The sequence below is a fragment of the Hypanus sabinus genome, chromosome 12 (genome assembly GCF_030144855.1).
Source record: "Hypanus sabinus isolate sHypSab1 chromosome 12, sHypSab1.hap1, whole genome shotgun sequence".
Taxonomy (NCBI): Eukaryota; Metazoa; Chordata; class Chondrichthyes; order Myliobatiformes; family Dasyatidae; genus Hypanus; species Hypanus sabinus.
In genome coordinates, this window is record NC_082717.1 from 77,414,866 (window position 1) to 77,435,846 (window position 20,981).

Consider the following 20,981-nt stretch of genomic DNA (forward strand, 5'->3'; position numbering starts at 1 on the left):
CTTCACTTACTTACATTTCTCCATGGCATTTATATCCTTCATAAAATAGTGTGTCCTAAACTGGCAGCATGTAGACCAAATTGATATTTATCTCAGTTTTATAGTTTTCTTTTCATTCCTGTTCCACATGGTATAGATCATGCTTCTCTGTGCTTTATAAACTTTAGAAAACTTACCCTTCTATTTCTAGGATTTCCCATAGCTAATGGCTCTAAGCTTGTCAATTATAACCCTTTTAATATTTTACTGACTTTTACTATTAAGGTTTTTGCATTTTGCTTAATATTATGGCACAGAAAGAATTTATCCCATACATGGAACTTCTCCCATCCCTTTTAACTGAAACCAAAGAACAAATGCTTCCATTTCCTTCTTCCTCCCAATCTCTCCTGAAAAGCATCTCTGTTGTTTCACTCCACTTCTACTATAATGATTGAGAATTCCAAAACCCAATCAGTCTGGTTGGGGAGGTTTCACTTTCATTAACTATTTGAAAAAGAATACTTGGAGAATCTTCTGAAGAGGGGCAATTTGGTGTGGAACCTTAACCTGGTGTGCAACCAAAACCTTTAGTTGTTCAAAAGGATAATCAGGATATAAAGCTGGTGGATTTATTAAAGATTGCAAAGTTCTGCAGGTACTGAAGTTGGGAATAAAAACAGAAAATGCTGAAAGCACTCACAGCTCTGACAGCATCTGTGGAGAGGGAAGAGATTAATGTTTTATAATTTGCAATTCCAATAAAAGGCCTCTGGTTGATGGAGACTTGACAGGGGCATGCTGTGGGATGTCTCTCCTGGTAGAGTTATGCAGAAGTCAGAAGCACAGCTTCAGAATAACATGAGATGGAATTTCTTCTCTGTGAGGGTCATACCTCTTTAAAATGTTCTACCCTGGAAACTAAACAGAGTCATTGAATATATTCAGGGTGAAAACTGACCAACAGTTGAACAGAACTTAAGTGAAACTGTGAGGGGAGAGAGCAGGGAGGTAGCTTTGAGGTCACAACTGCTTGAACAATGTTGCCATTGAACGACAGAGTAGACTAATGTGGCCAGCTTGCTCTTCTCTCTTATGCTCTGAAATATTTCTTACCATCTTGGTTCTTGTATATTTCATTGTCTGTTAATGTAATCATACTTCAGAAGTGTTGATTGTGTTGCATCGGGAGTTCATGATATTTTGTAAAAGGTTAATTATAAGAATACCAGTCCACAATACTAGTTTTGACGTTAAAGAATACTGAGGAACACTGCATGAGTTTGCATCTCCTACAATGTGTGAACAATTAATAAGTGAATTTATACAGTTGAATGTGAATATTAAATGCAAAATAAATGTAATGATTATTGAGTGTCTATGTTGCGTCATGAAAACAAGGCACTGTGTAAAGGGGGATAGTAAGTTATGACATGGGTGCAAACCATCTGAAAAGAAGCTTGGAGAAGTTAAGCTAGTGGCAAGCAAATGACAGGTGCAGTATACTATGAGAAATATGAAGTTACTGCAGAAGTTACACGAGAAAGTCTGTAGATGCTGGAAATCCAAAGCAACACACATAAAATGCTAGAGGAACTCAGCAGGTCAGGCAGCATCTACGGAAATGAATAAACAGTTGACGTTTCAGTCCAAGAACCTTCTTCAGAACTGAGAAGGATAGGGAAAATGCTCAATAAAAAGAGGTGGGGGGGGGGGGGAGGAGAAAGAGGTTTGCTGGAATGTGAAGGTGAACCCGGATGTGAAACGTGAAGGACATGCATTAGTAGGATTTCTGGGTTGAGGCAGCTGCCTATAAGAAGCAATTGAAATTGTCCCATATTTAGAGGAGTTTTCAAAATAGTTGAGCGGAGAACACTGTGAGATACCTAACTGTGAGACGGATTGACCGGGAAAGCCTATTTCCTATAGCTGGAGTCAACATACTGTGACCACGTTCATGTGATAAGTTGTTATCACTCAGAAATGAGTTGAAGATAGCTTCCATTATGTATGAGGGTCGTATCTCCTGATGATTTGGGTGCTTATTGATGAATACAGTCAGTACTAAGATTGCTACATTTTAGAACACTGAGTTAATCAGAGAATACAGGAATCAGGTGGAATGTGGACATGATCCATGATCTTGATGAACAGAGGAGCCTGCCTAAAGAGGCATTTTCAAATTTCTGCTTCTATTTGTTGTTAAATATAATCTGAGAATGTCCAAATTGCATCAAACACTGTTCCTTCTTTTACATTGTGGTGTCTGTGGCAAGTTTTTAACTCTGTGCTTGTGCAAGGATATTCAGTGTCATCTAAAAAAACAACAGATGTTTTATGCAGGTCAGAGCCATACCAAATGTAACCAAAATATTTTCCAAAGCCCTTTCCCATTATATCTAAACATCCATCACTATTAAAACTCTTGCTGATATACTGCTAGGTTGACACTTTAAATAGGGAGGTTGTCACAGCTTTCCTGCATGTCTGGGAAGGAAAAAGAAGAAAAGTACGGGAGGATCTTTACTGCTGAAATTCAATGGGTCCAACTTGGGAGAAACACTATATGTATATATTTTTAATAATACACGTTCAGTTTGATTTCATGCTACTCTGAAGGTGAAATTATTCTGCAAAAACATTATAACTAACTGTGATCAAAGGGTTCAAAGGACTTCACTGTCATTGGATAGCAAACACATCATTAGATGGAAATTGGGGGAGAGAGTTGCCTATTAATAATGGGAAAGAGGTTTGGAGAATGCTTTTTCTTGCACCCGGTATGCACCTGACCTGTGGGAACATCCCGTGGTTTTTAAATGCCGCTAAACACACTTGTACAAAGGAACACGTAAAAACATGTCAAAAACACCACAATGTAAAATACAGAGATTCTGCAGATGTTGGAAATCTAGAGTATCCCACACGAAATGCTGAAGGAATGCAGGAGGTCAGGCAGCATCTATGGAGGGCCTTCATCAGAGCTGGAATGGAAGGTGGAAGGAGCCAATATAAAAAGATGGGGAAAAGGGAAAGGAGGGTGAGCCAGTAGGTAACAGGTGATGGGCAATGTAAAAGGCAGGTTAAGCAAGTCTGATGAAACTTGTTCTTTATGCTCTCTTAAAAAAATCGGCATTGACTCTGCTTGCAGAGTAAGTGCAATGTATAATTCTGACCACCGATCTGCTTTTAGCCTTACTTTAATAAGACTTAGTTGCTCAAAAAAAGTATGTGTTCCTTGACTCTGTGCAACATTTACATTCTTTTATGTATTATACATTTAATGCATTCTCTCCATCTCAAGCTAAGGCGAAAACTGATTAGACACATTTTTTTGAATTGTAATATCTCTTAATTCCTAAAAATGAGCATTGAAATAATGACATAAATATTCTTCCAAGGGTTTAGTACTTGCTTGATTTTCACTCTACATAATTCAAGCTGCTAAAGTATCATGTTGCCTATAACTTATGCCAATAATAATTTGCAAGGTATCAGATTAAACCTTTTTAAAAAAAAATATTAATTTATTTCAGACATCAACTATTGACACCAGGACCTGAATAAAGATTAAAGTAACTGCTAATATATAGGCTGGAAGGCAAATGGACTTGGACTGAACCAAATTAATTTATTGCTAATGTAAGAAAATAACTGCACCTCAAATATGTTGGATCAAATACAATTAATTTATTGATTGGTTTAGAACTCCAACACAAAGACATTAAGGACAATGATAGAAGGAATGAACGGAAGGAATAATAGAAGAGCATGTTATTATTTAAATGGTGAAAGATTGCAGCATGCTGTTGTGCAAAGGGACTTGGGAGTACTTGTGCATGGATCACAAAAAGTTGGCTTGAAGGTACAACAGGTTATTAAGAAGGCAAACAGAATATTGGCCATTGTGAGAGGGATTGAATTCAAGGACAGGGAGGTTATGCTACAACTATACACGGTATTGGTGAGGCTGCACCTGGAGTACTGTGTGCAGTTCTGGTCTCCATACTTGAGGAAGGATATACTGGTTTTGGAGGCAGTGTAGAGGAGGTTCACCAGGTTGATTCCAGAGATGAAGGGGTTAACCTGTGAGGAGAGATTGAGGGACTATACTCTCTGGAATTCAAAAGAATGAGCAGGGATCTTATAGAAATATACAAAATTTTGAAAGGGATAGATAAGATAGAAGTAGAAAAGTCGTTTCCATTGGTAGGTGAGACTACAACTATGGGACATTGCCTCAGGATTCAGGGGAGAAGATTTAAGATGGAGATGAGGAGAAACTGTTTTTCCCAGAGCATGGTAAATCTGTGGAATTTTCTGCCCAGGGAAGTGGTTGAGGCTTCTTCACTAAATATATTTAAGATATTGTTAGATAGATTTTTACATAGTAGGGGAATTAAGAGTTATGGGGAAAAGGGGGGTAGATGGCGTTGAGTTTACTGTCAGATCAGCTTTGATCTTGTTAAATGGCAGGGCAGACTTGATGGGTCAGATGGTCAACTCCTGTTCCTATTTCTTATGTTCTTATAATAATCCAATATTAAGGTTAAACTGGAGTAAGGCAGACATGACAGAAATACTCAACAGGTCAGTCAGCATCTGTGAAAGAGGAATGGAGTTCATGTTTCAGGTCTGAGACACTTCATTGGAACTTGCAAAGAGAGAATAACAGTTGGTTTCCAGTAGCAGAAGTGGTGGGGAGGATTTAGGAGGCTAAAGGGACATCTCTGACAGAATGAAACCAATTAGTTGATGTGGTGGAAGTGAGCCAAAAATTACAGATAGATGACTGACAGAAATGGCCAATGTTGATGCAGAAAGAGTGGGGTTTCCTAAAGGTGACGAATGCAGTACTGAGTCTGGAAGGTTCCAAAGTGCCCAGATGGAAGATAAAGTGGAGCATGAAGTTTGCCTTGGAAGCTGCGGTAACAGCACTGAAGGCCACTGAGTAACAGGTTGGAATAGGACTAGGATGGTGAAGCAAAGTGCAAGACAAGACAGAAGACAGGTGGAATGCAGATGCTTCACAAAGCCATCACTAATCTATGTTTGGTTTCCCCAATGCAGGGGAGGCCATGTTGTGATCATCCAATGCAGTACACAGATCATTAAAAGTGCATCTGGATCACTTGCTCATTCTGAAAAGCTACTAAGTCCTGATATGGTTGGAAGGAAAGGAGTGCAGGTGTATGGGTGGCAGACAGGATTGAGGCGTGCCCTAAGTCAAGGAGTGGTTGATGGGGATGGTAAAGCAGAGTAGGGAGTCAGAAGAAAACAATCCCTTTAAAATGCCTTAAAATAGGATTGTGTGTTGTGGGGGGTAATGGGGTAAAATGTGCTTGATTATGGAATCTTGTTGGAATTGATGGAAATTGTAAAGGATTACAGAGGCTGGTGGGCTGGAAAGTGAGGATTTCTGATGGGAGAGGGGAGGCAAGAGGTGTGGGAGATAGATGAGAAGTGGTCAAGGCACAGCAGTGGGAAGCCACAGATCAAAGAAAAGATGCTCCTGTGTGCAACACCTCATCACAAGGGCAAAGGTGGTGGAGGCAGAGGAACAGGGAGAATGGAGTCCTCAACTGGAGACAGGGTGGGTGGAATGTTAGCCAAGTTAGCTGCAGGAGCCTGTGAGCTTGTAATGGTTGTTTGTGGGGAGCCTATCTCCTGAAATGGTGACACAGAGATAAAAAAAAAGGGAGGGAGGAGTCAGGGTCAGACTGTGTTCACATGAGGGCAGTGTAGAAATTGACAGCAAAAATAATGAGATTTTCAAGTTCTACGGTATGTGAGAGGAAAACAGTACCAGAAAAAGTAGTTGAGGACTGAGACAAATAGTATTCCACTTAGCACACAAAAATAGCGGCTCTTAACATTCAACGCTAGTTGAGGAAGAAAAATATCCGTTAAAGAGATGCCATGGCGGTGCACATCAGGAGGACAACATAGAGGTGTGAGGTTTTCTTAGTATAGTCGTCCGTGACATTTTCCTTATTAATCAAACTGCTGATCTCTCCAAACAGAGGTGAGACTCTCATCCACAGAAAGTCTGTGCTCAGTTTGCAGGACTTGGAACAAGAAATATAAAGAGAAGCAATATGAATGCTCTAGTGCCCCACCTCATAGATTTCACTCCAACCATAATAGAGTTATTAACTGCTCCTTCAAGTGGAATTTAGAAAACAATGTGTTGCACATAAAGGAGGTTCCATTTCTTCCTGCAAAGACAATGAACTTAAATGACTGGAAACTAGATCTATCTGTCCCATTTTTTTACCCGTAAATTGTGCATGAGACCCATTGTGTGTATCTTGGATGACATTGGCAGTCTTTTTCTGGGTTGATCAATGACCATCAGGAAATTGGCCTTGTCACTTCGGAATGCAATTCGATATCACAATTGTCCACCATTGGTCAGTCAGCTAATGATACCATCTGGCAAATGATGCCAATTTCTGCACTTACTGACTGAAATGGCTGTTAAAGCTACAACTCATTACCTCCTTATACAATTCACAGTAAAACAGCTCCTGAACCTGGTCCGCAAGTAGACATGACCTATACTGTACAGTTCCTGCTGATACATGAACGTTTTGTGTTCTGGCTAAGTTTTCAACCATCAGGATATTTCTGAGTCCCATAACTTATAGAAGTCTTTCTACCTATTGCAGAGCAGAAAGAGATGTAATGTCTGCTAGCATGAGCAACCTGCACCTGATGGAGCCACTTAGAGTCTATGCAAGCTGTGCAGATCTATGTCAACCATCACTGTGGCGATTTGGGAGGGTAGGAATGGAGTAATGGTGGCATATATTTTTCCTCCTCTTTACTTTCCCTCGTTTTTCCTGCAGTTGTTGCCACATGGAATCATTTCCTCAAAGCTCCAAGTTCAAGTTTAGTTATCATTCAACCATTTGTGTGTCACTCTCTCACCGTGGCTTGTGACAAACTGGGCCCATTAGCTATCTCTGGCTGACAGCCACGTGACGCAGTATTGCACGGGTAACGGTGAGAAGGCCACCTCCTGTAAGCAACACACTTCTAGGGTTGGTGTGCTTCAGGTTCAGCCAGTCAGGGAAGTTGGAATGTTCCAATGAGGGAAAGAAAATTGCGGTGAAGTCTGTGTAAATGCTGCCAGATACAAAATTATCATTCACCCATAAATAATAGACCTTACCCCAGCATCAAATTAAAGTGAAAGTGTATTTACAGATATTTGGACCTTAACAAAAAGGGAGAGAAGGACCCTGTACAGTTAAACCAGTCTAAGTGTGCACATGCATGTTGGAGCTCATTACTGGAGTAATTGGGTGCTTCGCTCTGATTACTCACACGCTGAACCAGTGTTCTGCATGACAGACACCAGCCACAGTTCGAGATTCCCTCGAACACCATTTTGAACGAACTGGCAAACTCAGGAGTATTGGTACTTCTTGCTGGAATCATTCTTCTGCACAAAGCACTTCTTACAATGGGTCTCTCCTTCGAGCAGCATTCTGCGAGTATCCTTCCTTGGGCACCACTCCACAAACTCCTGCCAACAAAGATCCAAAATCAGAACCTGTCCCTTGGAAATCTGATCCCCCTCTTGGATGCTCCGTGGCATGCTCCCCGATCGGCTGACACCACATTCCTAGGCTGTGCAGACAATCCTTATCTCGGCTGAAGCCAAAATACTGGTCTCTGAAGCTTAACTAACAGAACACACAGTGTTTGCAGAAAAACTGCTGAAATGAAAATACCTTACAGCATAGCAGTAGAAATACAATTAAACAAATTCTTAACCAAAGCATGACATGTGAATTTAGACAAACAAAACAGAGTTCCTTCAGGACCAAGGTGCAAAACACATTACCAACAGCACATGACACACTGCACAAATAGCATACTTGGCTATGATAGCAGAAAAAGTGCAGAATCATAATGAAAAAAAAAAAATATATATATATAAGTATAGCCCAAGTTCCTGAGTGGTATGGCCTGCAGGTTGTTGGGAAGTCGTCCTGGTTCAGCTTGTTCCTCCACCAAATGAACACTGGAGGGCAGCACAAATGGGAGAGGCCTGCCCCCCAACCAGTATGGATTCCAGTGGACACATTGAAGCTTCTGCTCTCTCCCACACTACCTCCAGCGTCTCCTCCCCTGGGTGGCTGCAACACACGACTCTTATGGCATGAGGACCTAGTCACTATCACAACCAAGCTAACACAGCTTCCCCACTTTTGGTCTCACCAATGAAGCAGTGAACTGAGCTTGCAGTATTCCTCACTACAATGAGCAGCAGGGTGTTAGGATAAAGATGCCCAAGGCAGCCACTCGGCGCATCAACGGTATGCAGCAATTCCGGGAGAAAAACACAACTATTGTATGCATTAAGTCCTATTCAGCAAATTGCTGATGGGATAGTCCCACAGTACTTAATGTCCTTACTGTCTTGTGATTATAAAAAAAAGATGTAAAGGATGAATAATTATCACTTCGATTAGACCTGGAGTTGGCACTATGTTTAACACTACACCATCTTACCAGATTTACTACCTCTCTACCTAACCACCTACTCTTCCCCTTCCTTGAAGTGGTGATGATACAGCAACTCCCATCTTTATAGGATTCTCATTGAAAAACATATTTAAACCTGGATTTTACCACTTCCTTGTGTTTTGTTCTTTATTTGTAGGACAACTGATTGGATTGTAGGATTCCAGTAAACACTTCTGCACAAAAGCATTATATTTGAAAATATATTTTTAACTATTCCTTTTCTGAGAAAGTGAAGTTCTACCATTGTCTCTGTATTAGGATCCAATCAATTGACAAACAGTTCTATTGAAAGGATATTAGAATATAAGATAGAGGAGCATACTCCACCATTTGACCAGCCTTTGGGGCAACTCTCCAAATTTTGACAAGGTCCGAGATGGTAATTAGGAGGACCTTACTATGCATGTTAAGGTGCATTCTGGCCTCTAGATTCAGTTTGCTTTGTATGAATATCACTTACTGTACATAAGCTGTTTTTAAATATAATTTCCTGCACAAATAATTTGGATTTCAATTTGAAGCACACAATAGAAATACATCAGGATTTTAAAGGTTTGAAGGTTCCAAGAACCTACATAACAATTCTGGTATCTACAGCCCAAAAGAAAGAAGTCTACATCTTCTGTGATGAGCTGTGTAGCTATTGCTGCTCTTGTATACCTGAAGGTCACAGATGCTGCTGGAAGTGGGACTCATCCTGGGCAAGGCAGATCTTGTCCTAAACCAGTTTGCACCATCCCAAGGCTTGAACCTAGTGCTGCTGTTCCAGCAGTCAATGTGGCAAAGATGATAACCAAAGAGCTATCAAATTCTTTACCAACCGCAAGGCTGTATTTGGTTGTATATTTAAAGAAACAATGAAATTCTATGTTTATGCACATAATAGAATTAAATGTATAAGGTAATCAACTCAGAAAAAAACAAATTATGTTCCTACTGATCTCATCCTGGCTGATTATTGCACAAGAGGGCTCCAAGCTAAACATCACAAATTTTTCCTCATGTTTAATTGGTCCAGTAATTCTTGCTGATCCCCACCAGGAACATGATCAAGGCCAGTACTTCTGAAGACAGAATAGTTAAGGACACAGTAGTAAGACTGTTTTCAAAACCAGACTCTGTGACTATCTTTCACTGTAAAAACCTTGCTCTTCTACTTGACTGGGTGGAACCCCTGTTGAGGATTTCACCAACTGCATGGACTGCAGCAATGGAGCATTTCCTTTGTACACTGGCGTGGGTGTTAATCTTGAGCACGTAGGGCTTGAGCCTTTAACTTTTTGATTTATGGACAAAATGCAACAATGAATTGACACCTGCATTTTTTCTCATCCTGTAATTTCCTCTCAGTTTCTTGCAGGAGAGATAGGTACAAATCAGTAGACAGTGCAGTCTGCCCCCACTTGATCTAAACCATTGTGTGTCAACCAAAACAATGGGCAACAGAACTCATTCCTCCATGCCATATTACTCCAGCCAGCCTGCACTTAATTGCTGGTGAAGATCAGCTGACTGTTCTTTCATTTTCCCCTCGTTTCTTCATTCAGGTCCATTGGTTCCAGCTTTTTGGTCATTTCTCCAAATCAAGTGGGTTTCACTGTTGACAATGAAATAATTTTACTTGCCCCACCAGTGCTAATACACAACCATAAACAAAGATATAAAACGTGGTGACTGCACACAATGCTGAAAAATATTTTTTGCGCATTGCTTCGATTCCAGCATATGCAGATTTTCTCATGTTTGTGCTAAGAAACATAACCATGTTGCCACCTCACTGTGATGCAACAAATCATAGATCCTTAGCACGAAATATGTTGATGCAACCAAAAGCACCCACTCATGCTAACGCAATAACAAGCATTTTTTTTAAACCAACAAGCCAAGCGAAGAAGTATTTTAATGTTATGGCCTAATTATTGAAAACAATTGTTGGTTAGGGTGTGTTGAATGTACATAGGAAATCAAGCTTTCACTGAATTGTTTTTAACTCCATCCAACCAAAGATCTAAAATTTATAAATTTTGCCAGTAAATCCACAGCGATTCACTCTTTGTGTTCTGGAAGTGTTCTCTTCAGATGGCCAAATACTTTATTTTAGAATTGATAAGTAGAGTGCTAATGAATCATAGTTAATGGGAGAGCAATTGCTAACTTTAAGCATGGGATCATGAAAATAGCAGAAAACTGAATTTAACTTGACTAGAAAACCCTTTTAAAAAACCCACCATATAATGCACATCCTGATGGATTAAGCTGGCAACCCGTAAGTATCCACAATATACCAGTTATAGGAAAGATGTGGAAACTTTAGGGAGGGAGCAGGGAGTTCTACCAGAATTCTGCCTGGATCAGAGAGCATGTCAAATTAAAAAGCTTGACTGAGCTAGAGCTTTTCTGTTTGAAGTGAAGGAGGCTGAGAGGTGACCTGATAGATGTGTATCAAATGGTGGAGGCATAGACAGCCGGACGATATTTCAGGGTGGAAATGCCTACTACAAGGCGGCATAATTTGAAGGAGGAAAGTTTAGCTGGGGTGGGGGGGTTGGTGGTGGGGATGTCAGAGGTAGGTTGTTTACCAGCAGGTGTGTGAAACATTTGGATAGGGTTGGTGGTGGAGGCAGACATATTAAGGAGATGTAAGAGCTTCAAGGATGAGAGAAAAATGGAGGGCTAAGTGGGAAGGAAAGTTTGTTCTTGGAGTATGTAAGTTCAGGACAACGTCATGTGCCGTAAGTTCAGGACACCGTCATGTGCAGTACTGTTCTATGTTCAGATAAGGAACACAGATTGTGAAGGCCTATGAATGTTGACAACAGCTATCTTGTGAATGATATGGAACTGATGGGAGTTACAGAGAATTCAAATGACCTCCCCCCTAGTCTTTGCTCTCTACAGGGATTGCCCCACTGTGATTCCCTTGTCCTTTCATTCTTCCCCACTAATCTCCCTCCTGGTACGTATCCCTGCAAGTGACAGAAGTGCAACACCTGCCATTCACCTCCCCCCTCACCTCCATGCTGGGCCCCAAACTGTCCTTCCAGGTGAGGCAACACTTCACCTGTGAATCTGTTGGGGTTGTCTATTATATCTAGTGATCCTGAGATAGCCTCCTCTACATTGGTGAGACCCGATGTATATTGGGGGACTACTTTGTTGAGAACCTCCATTCCATCTGAAAAAAAAAACAGAATTTCCCTCTTCCCTTTTCTTCTGTTCCCCATTCTGGCCTTTGACCTGTTCTTACCTGATTATCACTGACCCCTGGTGCCTCTCCTTCCCTTTCTCCCATGGTCCATTCTCCTCTCATATCAGATTCCTTCTTCTCCAGACCATGATTTTGTCCCACCCATCTGGCATCTCCTGTCACCTTCTAGCTTGTCTTCCTTTCCCTCCCCTTGCCTTTTCTGGTATCTTCCCCCTTTCTTTCCAGAGCTGATGAAGGTTCTTGACCCACAACACTGACTTTTTTTTTCATTTCTATGGATGCTGCCTGATCTGCTGAGCCCCTCTAGCATTTTGTGGGTGTTGCTCTGGAATTCCAGAATCTCTCGACTTTATAACTCAGATATCCTGTCTGATCTTCAGTTTAATCCAAGAGATAAGAATAATAAATAAATATTTTCATGCAATCAAAATGTAGATATTTTAAATTACTACTACTAAATAACACTTCAGATCAATATCATTGACAATGCTATAGATAATGCCAATATTCTACTGCACCCAATTTATTTCAGAGTTTGCAGGCAATGCAGAAATGTTAGTGGAATTGAGCTAGAGGGTAGCTCTTTCGGGCGTGGAGATTGAGCTCCTAGTTTTTCCCCATAGCCTGCAAACACATAAATTGGATGAATGCCATCTTTTCCTGTTGTATCAGTCTGCATTTCCATGATTCAGAACCAATGGGAAACTGTTCCAGCTGTTCCAGATCCATGGTCACACAGTCTTCAGTCTGAGCTACAGTGTGCAGGCGATCTGTACTCGGCCACAGATCAAACTCCAAGCCACCGTTGATTCATTTACTCAACTTCTGAAGGACCAAAGTGCTTACCAAATTGTCCGACTGTCTGACATGATGAAATCCTGGAAAACGTGGACCATTTTCTCAGGGACTACCTTTCAGCAAAATGAAAATCACTGCTGTTTTTAATACACCAACGTAATCTTTAGTTGACTGGGGATACAGGTGTCTGCAGCTTAAAGCCTTAGAGTCAGTCCAAAACCCTGTTAACCATGCTCTCCAATATACTTCAGAGACCATTACTTCCTGCAGTAGGCAGCTCAAGGCTCTAGAAGGGGAATACCAAAGCTGAAAACTTAAAATCATCCAAATTCACTGGAACATCAGCAAACCAACATCAGTGTCCTTTCCTAGATAAGATCCCCAGCACTGAGACTTCAATTACACTCAGCTAGTTCCATTGTGCAGGTCAAAGCTATCCTATGTCTGACAATGGATTCAGCAAACAGAGAGAGTGAACTCTGTCACAGGAGTAGATAAGTAGAGGAATAGACTCAATAGGCTTGTTGAAAAATTACCACACTCTAATTTAATCCTAGGACTATAAATTCTAAGAGAAGGAGTATTTGGAGTAGTATTAGGAACCTTATCCATGCAATGATGTGACACAGAGACCCTGCATAAGTGGCAGAAAGAGTGCATCACCTCGCCAACTACCCTTCCACACATCATCTCAGGCCCCTTAGAGGAAGTGTCAGCAGTTCCTATGTCCACCACCTCAGTACGTACAAAGCCAGAGAGGAAATATCCAAGATACTGAGAAGGAAGAAATCGTCAGCATCGAAAGAGAAAAGATTGAAGCAAAGGTTTTCCTTATACAGGGGGATCTTCAGTGTCTTTTATAAAGGAGTGAACAAGCATTTCTTTACTGAGCATGGCAAAATTGCAAGTGCTTTCTCTATATCCTTATCTACAAAATTGCAAAAACAGAGAAAAAAAATCCCTGTCATTTAGGGCATTTTGTTTTCTCAGTGACAATTGTTGTGGACTATGGAAATCTGCTGTCATTGATTCATTCATGGGTATGTACTTAGAAGGAAACATCCGATGGAAGGGCATGCGGGCCATCGCTTTTACAGTGAGATAGCTCACATATTCTGAGAATCGTGTGGCTGATTTTAAACACAAGATTTATATATTGACCATACGTTGTCCTACATTGACCATATTTTCTGGAGGAAATGCCCCACTTTGAAAGGGGGAAGTTGATCTAATTTCTGTTTCCTTCTGTTTGCTGTGAGATATGTACACTCTGTGCCACATCACAAGCTGATCTAGTATTGTCAATAAATACTCTGATAAAATATCTGCCGTGCATTGCGCAATTACCATACATCACTTGAAAACAGCCAGCAGTGTGGTATATTATGATTAAAAATCAATGCCAAAGTTTTCTGTTGAGTGTCGGGCTGAGCAGTCAAAGGACATCAAACTGGCCAAGCTGCGTCTGTGGAAACCCCTCCTCCAGCCCTTTATCTCTTTCACCAATCAACTTCCCAGCTCTTTACTTCACATCCTCCCCCTCTCCTGGTTTCACCTGTCATTTGCCACCTTACACTTCTTCCTGCCTTCCCTCCAACTTCCTCCTCCAACTTCTTCCCTTCCTTTTCAGTCCCCAAGAAGGGTCTCGGCCCAAACCATCAACTGTTTACTCTCTTCCATAGATGCTGCCTGGCCTGCTGAGTTCCTCCAGGCTGGATCAACATTGTTATGTTTTGTAACTCCAGAAATGAATCAAATTGAAAGCAACAGGAGCAGAGGGTACCTGTGTACTTGGTTTGTTTTCTATACTGAGGTGCGCACATATGACAAAGTGGCATAACGACGGATGCCATTCACGTACTTCTTACACCAAACTCATAATGAATGATGTAAACAAATGGAGAATGCTTAACCAAATAATATATTTACAATATTACTCAAATTTCATACACTACAAACAACAGATTAATAATCCTTCACCAGAACCACTACAAACATTATTCTTCAGTCCAGTTATTCATTGCAGACTGCCAGGCACCCTCTAGTTCTAACAAAGTGTCACCTGCTCAGTGTTTCCCATGATTTCTCTTTTACACATTTCTCAGTTATTTGTCTTACGCGGCATATTTAAAAAAAATTCTTGTAAGTTTTACTTCATCGTGCTTGTTTGTCTTATAGTCTCTTCTAGGTCAGGGGTTCAAACCCTTCCACAGAATATCTGCTAGTGACTGCCTGCCCTTGTATGAATGTTAAAGATTGCAGAACAGCATTAAAAGGAAAGCAGCAAGCTCATCTGACCTCACCTATATCCATCCTCCAGAAACACTCCCAGAGCATACAATACTGTTCTGGGGGCCTTTTATGACCCAATTGTTTACATAACAGACTGCATTTCAAAGTCAATATTTTACTTGGGATTTGCGTTCTGGCTTTCTAAGGAAAAGGTGGGTGCTACACAAATGGAAGTTTTATTTTTGGTTTATTAATGTACCTGCTAATGATAAACTGATGAATTATGCATGATGCTAAGTGATAACAATCAAACCGCTTCTCCTTGTCAAGCCATGATATCTCACCTTATCCATTGCTTGTCATCTTGTTTGCACCTTAACAGGATAGAGATTTTGGAAGCAAAATGCAAGTCATATGTTTGAGGCTCTAATGACCTATGAACAGAAAATCATTGAAACAGAACGTAACTGCATATGTCCATTGCTCTGAAAATAATGCCTCAGTGACCATGAAGCCCACAGTACAAGTTATGTCTGGAGGAATAACACACTAATGGTCCATAGGAAGGGGCGTTCTCCAGATGCCAGTGTATGGTAACATCTGGAGGCTACAGCTTGAAAAGGTAGCACTTCGTGGGCAATAGAGGAGGAGCACGATTAGGGCAGTGTACCAAAACAAACCAGCTGTGGATGGTCAGACAGCTGCTGTTGGAATTAGAGCAGTATAGACAAAGAGACATCAGGGATGATCATTCTGATGGCAATGATTAACACATCAGCCACATGCTCAGTGCACAGGATAGACAGGATAGATGTACTTAGATGTTCAGAAGGCCTTTGGCAAGGTGCCATACATGAGGCTGTTTAACAAGCTTCGAGCCTACGGTATTACAGGAAAGATTCTAGCATGGATAAAGCAGTGGCGGATTGGCAAGAAGCAAAGAGTGTGAATAAAAGGAGTCTTTTCTGGTTGGCTGCCAGTGACTAGTGATTTTCGACAGGGATCTGTACCAGGACTGATTTTTTTTTTACTTTATATGTCAGTGCTTTGGATGATTTGTTTGATGGCTTTGTTGGGAAATTTGCAGACAACATGAAGATAGCTGGAGGGGCAAGTAGTTCCGAGGAAGTAGAGAGGCTACAGAAGGGCTTAGGCAGATTAGGAGAATGGGCAAAGAAGAGTCAGATGGAATACAGTGTCAGAAAGTGCATGGTCATGCACTTTGGCAGAAAAAAATTAAGGGTTTGACTATTTTCTAAATGGAGAGAAAATACAAAAAAAAACCTGAGGCGCAAAGGAACTTGTGAGTCCTTGTGCAGGGTTTCCTAAAGGTTAATTTGTAGGTCGAGTCTGTAGTGAGGAAGGCAAATGCAAAGTCAGCATTCTTTTCAAGAGGATTAGAATATAAATCAAGGATGTAATGTTAAGACTTTATAAAGTACTGGTGAAGCCTCACTTGGAGTATTGTGAGCAGTTTCCGGCCCCTTTTCGTAGAAAGGATGTGCTGACACTGGAGAGAGTGCAAAGGAGGTTCACGAAAATGATTCCAGGATTGAATAGCTTGTCATATGAAGACATTTGATGGCTCTGGGCCTGTATTCACTAGAATTCAGAAGAATGAGGGGTGACCTCATGAAAACCTATTGAATGGTGAAAGGCCTTGATCGAGTGGATGTGGAGAGGATGTTACCTATGGTGGGAGAGTCTAAGACCAGAGGACACAGCCTCAGAATAGAGGAGTGTCCTTTCGGAATGGAGATGAGGAGGAATTTCTTTAGTCAGAGAGTGGTGAATCTGTGGAATTCTTTACTATAGGCAGCTGTGGAGGCCAAGTCTTTATGTATATTTAAGACACAGGTTGATAGATTATTGATTGGTCAGGGCATGAAGGGATACAGAGAGAAGGCAGGAGAGTGGGGCTGAGAGGAAAATTGGATCAGCTATGATAAAATGGTGGAGCAGACTCGATGGAACAAATGGCCTACTTCTGCTCCTATAACTTACTGTCTTATAGGCAACACTTCTACTGATACTGTCAATCTATGCGGAACAGAATGGGCCTTGCCAGTCCTATGCTGGGTCCCTGCAGTAGGTGGTATGTTTCCATACTGATAGAGGCAGATTCTCATGACCTCTCTGCCAGAAGGTATCTCTGGACGCGGCTTCTTTGGGTGGCACAACGACAGGTGCAGGCTGCCCAGGACACATGACCTCCTTGGCCATCTGTGATCTTGTGCTATTTCAACCATGAAGTGCTCCATTTGGCCACTGTAAACAGAGCCCCCATCATTAATTTTAGGTCAGACTGCCAACTGGCAGGGGATTCTGTACTTCGCAATTACATGCCTTGGCATTCCCTGAGCTGCGATGAAAGTTTGTATTGTAAGAGTCCTTTTACATATTCACCCTCCCACCCTCATTTTTTATGCTCTTCCTGTTCTGCTGAACACTTATAAATGCTTCAATTATAGCCTGTTTTGTGGTAACTTTGAAGACAATATTTGGTTATTTTTATTTCTATATAAATATTCCCTATGTGTTCTGATGCCAAGGAAAACAAACTTAAACCAGCACCCAAAAGCTACTGAGTAAACTGTAAAATAGTATTTAGAATTCAGACAAAAAAAAAAGTCCTGTCACTTTGCTCAAGGATGAGCCAATTCTGATACTTGGCTCTTTAGCCCTCTGCTCTCTCATGCTGACCATGTAGCACCCATCTACACTCCTATTTTCACCTTAGCTCCCCATCAATACCACACAAACCACCTCTCCCAATTCTTCCACCAGCCACTTACACTTGGAACTGTAACAGTGGTGGTACCAAGAAGCAGTAGGCAGAACCACTGCCTCCAATTTCTATGAACTCAGGTTCAACCCACAGCCTTCAGTGTGGTCTAGGTGGAGTTTGGACCCTCTCTCTCTGTGAGTGTGTGTTTCTTCCAGGTACTCTGGTTTCTTCCTACATCCCAAAGACATGCAATCTCATTGGTTAATTAGTTGACTAATGTAAATTGTCCCTGGATACAGCTAATACTAGTGTGGAGAGAATGAAATAGTATTTGTCTAGGATTAGTGTAGGTGAGTGCTTACTTGTTGGCATGAATTTGGTGAGCTGAAGGGCCTATTCCTGACTGCATGGCCGTGTGACTCAAATCAACCACCATGCATCACGTCCTTGTCGCGTGGAAGAAGCAACTGGAAGAAAACTACACTGACCACACCAGAGGTCAGGATCAAACCTATGACCCTGGAGCTGTGGGACAGCATCAGTAAGCACTACAGCACAGTGCTGCCCAGAAAAAAAGCATTCTGTGCCTGATGGAATGGAGTAGCAGTGCTGAGAAATTACAAGACTCAGGGTCAATTCTTGCCTCTAATCCATTGGCAGCCATTTTGGCAACAGCTTTGTGCAGCTGCCATCAGGTTCCTGAACCAGAGGGGATAACTTCACTCAACTTCACTCGCCCCATCACTGAACTGTTCCCACATTGGGTGTTGTTCATGGACTCTTCATCTCATGTTCTTGATATTTATAGTTAATTAATTTATTATTATTGTTGTTTCCATTTTTTTTTCTTTTTATATTTGCACAGTTTGTGGTCTTTTGCCACTCTATTGCTGAGGTCTTTCATTGATTCTATTATGGTTATTGGATTTGTTGAGTATGCCCACAATAAAGTAAATCTTAGGGTCGTATGCATATGGTGACATATTTACTTCAATGCTGGCCTTCCAGTCTCCTGTCACTGTAATATTCCATCGTACTTCCATTCTGAACCTTCAGTCTTTAGTTTTCCATGCTGCTCCAATGATGTCCAATGTAATGTCAAGGAAAAGCATTTCATTTTCTGTTGAGGTTTGTTGGGATTACATATTCAATTTAACAATTCTAGGAAACCATACTATTCATGGCTATGGCTGCAAGTTATTTTTCAATTTGTTTATTTTGTTTTGTTTACTGTTGTCAACCACTGTTTTTGCTTAAGCAGTTGTTACTTTGTCAACTGTGTTCTTATTTTCAGGCTCCTGAATTGAATTGACATCCTTACATCCTTCACATACATGAGGAGTAAAAATATTCATGTTACGTCTCCATCTAAATGGGCATTCATAATAATTTATAATAAATAGAAGAGTCAATGTAATATAGAGTACACTCAAGTCAGCGTGAGTTAATCAGTCTGATGACCATGTGGAAGAAGTTGTCTCAGAGCCTGTTGGTCCTGGCTTTTAAACTGTGGTACTGCTTCCAAGATGGTAGCAGCTGGAATAGGTTGTGGTAGGGTCGCCAATGATCTTACGGGCCCTTTTTACACAGCTGTCCTTGTAAATGTCCTGAATCATGGGAAGTTCACAACTACAGATGTGCTGGGCTGTCCGCACCACTCTCTGCAGAGTCTTGCGATTGAGGGAAGTACAGTTCCCATACCAGGCAGTGATGCAGCCAGTCAGGATGATCTCAATTGTGCCCCTGTAGAAACTTATTAGGATTTGGGGGCCCATACCAAACTTCCTCGACCGTCTGAGGTGAAAGAAGTGTTGTTGTGTCTTTTTCGCCACACAGCTGGTGTGTACAGACTATGTGAGGTCCTCAGTGATGTGGATGCGGAGGAACTTGAAGCTGTTTACCCCCTCAAGCCCAGATCCATTGATGTCAATAGGGGTTAACCTGTCTCCATTCCGCCTGCAGTCCCCAACCCAGCTCCTTTGTTTTTGCAACATTGAGAGAGAGGTTGTTTTCTTGACACGACTATGTCAGAGAGATGACTTCTTCCCTGTAGGCCACCTCGTTATTGTTTGAGATAAGGCCAATCAATGTAGTGTCATCATCAAATTTAATTAGCAGATTGGAGCTGTGGGTGGCGACACAGTCATGGGTTTACAGGAAGTAAAGGAGGGAACTCAGTACGCAGCACTGAGGGGTTCCTGTATTGAGAGTCAGAGGGTTGGAGGTGAGAAAGCCCACTCTTACAACTTGACGGCGATCTGACAGGAAGTCCAGGATCCAGCTGCACAAGGCAGGGTCAAGACCGAGGTCTCTGAGCTTCTTGTCAAACCTGGATGGAACTATGGTGTTGAATGCTGAACTGTAGTCCAAGGACAGCATTCTCACATAAGCATCCTTCTTCTCCAGATGTGTAAGGATGGTTTGTAGGGCAGTGGCTATTGTGTCATCTGTCGATCAGTTGTGTCAGTTGGCAAATTGTAGTGGATCCAGTTTAGGTGGTAGCATGCTGCAGATGTAATCCCTGACCAGCCTTTCAAAGCATTTGCTTATTATTGAGGTGAGTGTGACTGGATGCCAGTCGTTCAGGCATGTTACCTTGGTCTTTTCTGGTACAGGGACAAGGGTGGCTAATTTGAAGGTGGGGACTCTGCACTGGGAGAGGGAGAGATTAAAAATGTCAGTAAACACACCTGCCAGTTGAACTGCGCACATCCTGAGTACTCGCTCTGGGATACCGAGCAGTCCTGCGACCTTGCAACTGTCCACTGGTTGGAAACATCTGCGTACCTCAGCTTCAGAGATGACCAGGTTACAGGTGGTAGCAGTGGAGGCTCAGAGTTAGCGACATCAAACTGAGCATAAAATCAATTGTGCTCATCTGACAGAGAGGCCGCGATGTTGCTGGCACCACAATGTTCGGTTTTGAAGACCGTGATGGTGTGCAGCCCTTGCCACAATTCAGGTGTGCTACTTGTTGTGGATCTTGATTCAATCTTCTCCCTATAGTAGTGTTTCGCAGCCTTGATAACTTTGCGCAGATCATAGCTGCTTTTCTTGAGCTCTTGCTCATTGCCGGCAATGTAAGCTCTATGCTGTGTGGTAAGTGCTGCTCGCACGGAACTATTAATCCAGGGTTTCTGGCTCAGCAAGACCCTGACGGACTTCTGGGGGACATCATCATCAATGCACTTCTGGATGAAGCACTTAACTCCATCAGTGAACTCGGAGACATCTGCACCATGGAAGACATTTCAATCCACATCATCGAAGCATGGGGGCCAACTGGTCGGACCAACAGCGGACAGCTTTAACTATGGCCGCCTTTTGTTTCAGCCTCTGTTTGTAGGTCGGAAAGAAGCAGGATCAAAGAACGATCTGATTTTCCAAAAGTTGGGCGGAGGAGAGCCTCGGAAGCGTCACGAATGGGAGTGTAACAGATATCCCAGATGCCACCAGGAGCATGAAAAACAACAGACCACTGGTCCTGGCCAGTGT

At 41.8% G+C, this 20,981-nt stretch overlaps 1 long non-coding RNA gene across 1 annotated transcript in view; it reads right to left on the bottom strand.

The window, feature by feature from the left end:
- Positions 1–6,755: 6,755 nt before the first annotated feature.
- Positions 6,756–20,981, bottom strand: part of LOC132403033 (uncharacterized) — a 43,164-nt gene continuing 28,938 nt past the window's right edge. Inside the window, exon 3 of the long non-coding RNA XR_009515166.1 lies at positions 6,756–7,513. This is a non-coding gene — a long non-coding RNA (uncharacterized LOC132403033). The remainder of the gene's footprint in view (positions 7,514–20,981) is intronic.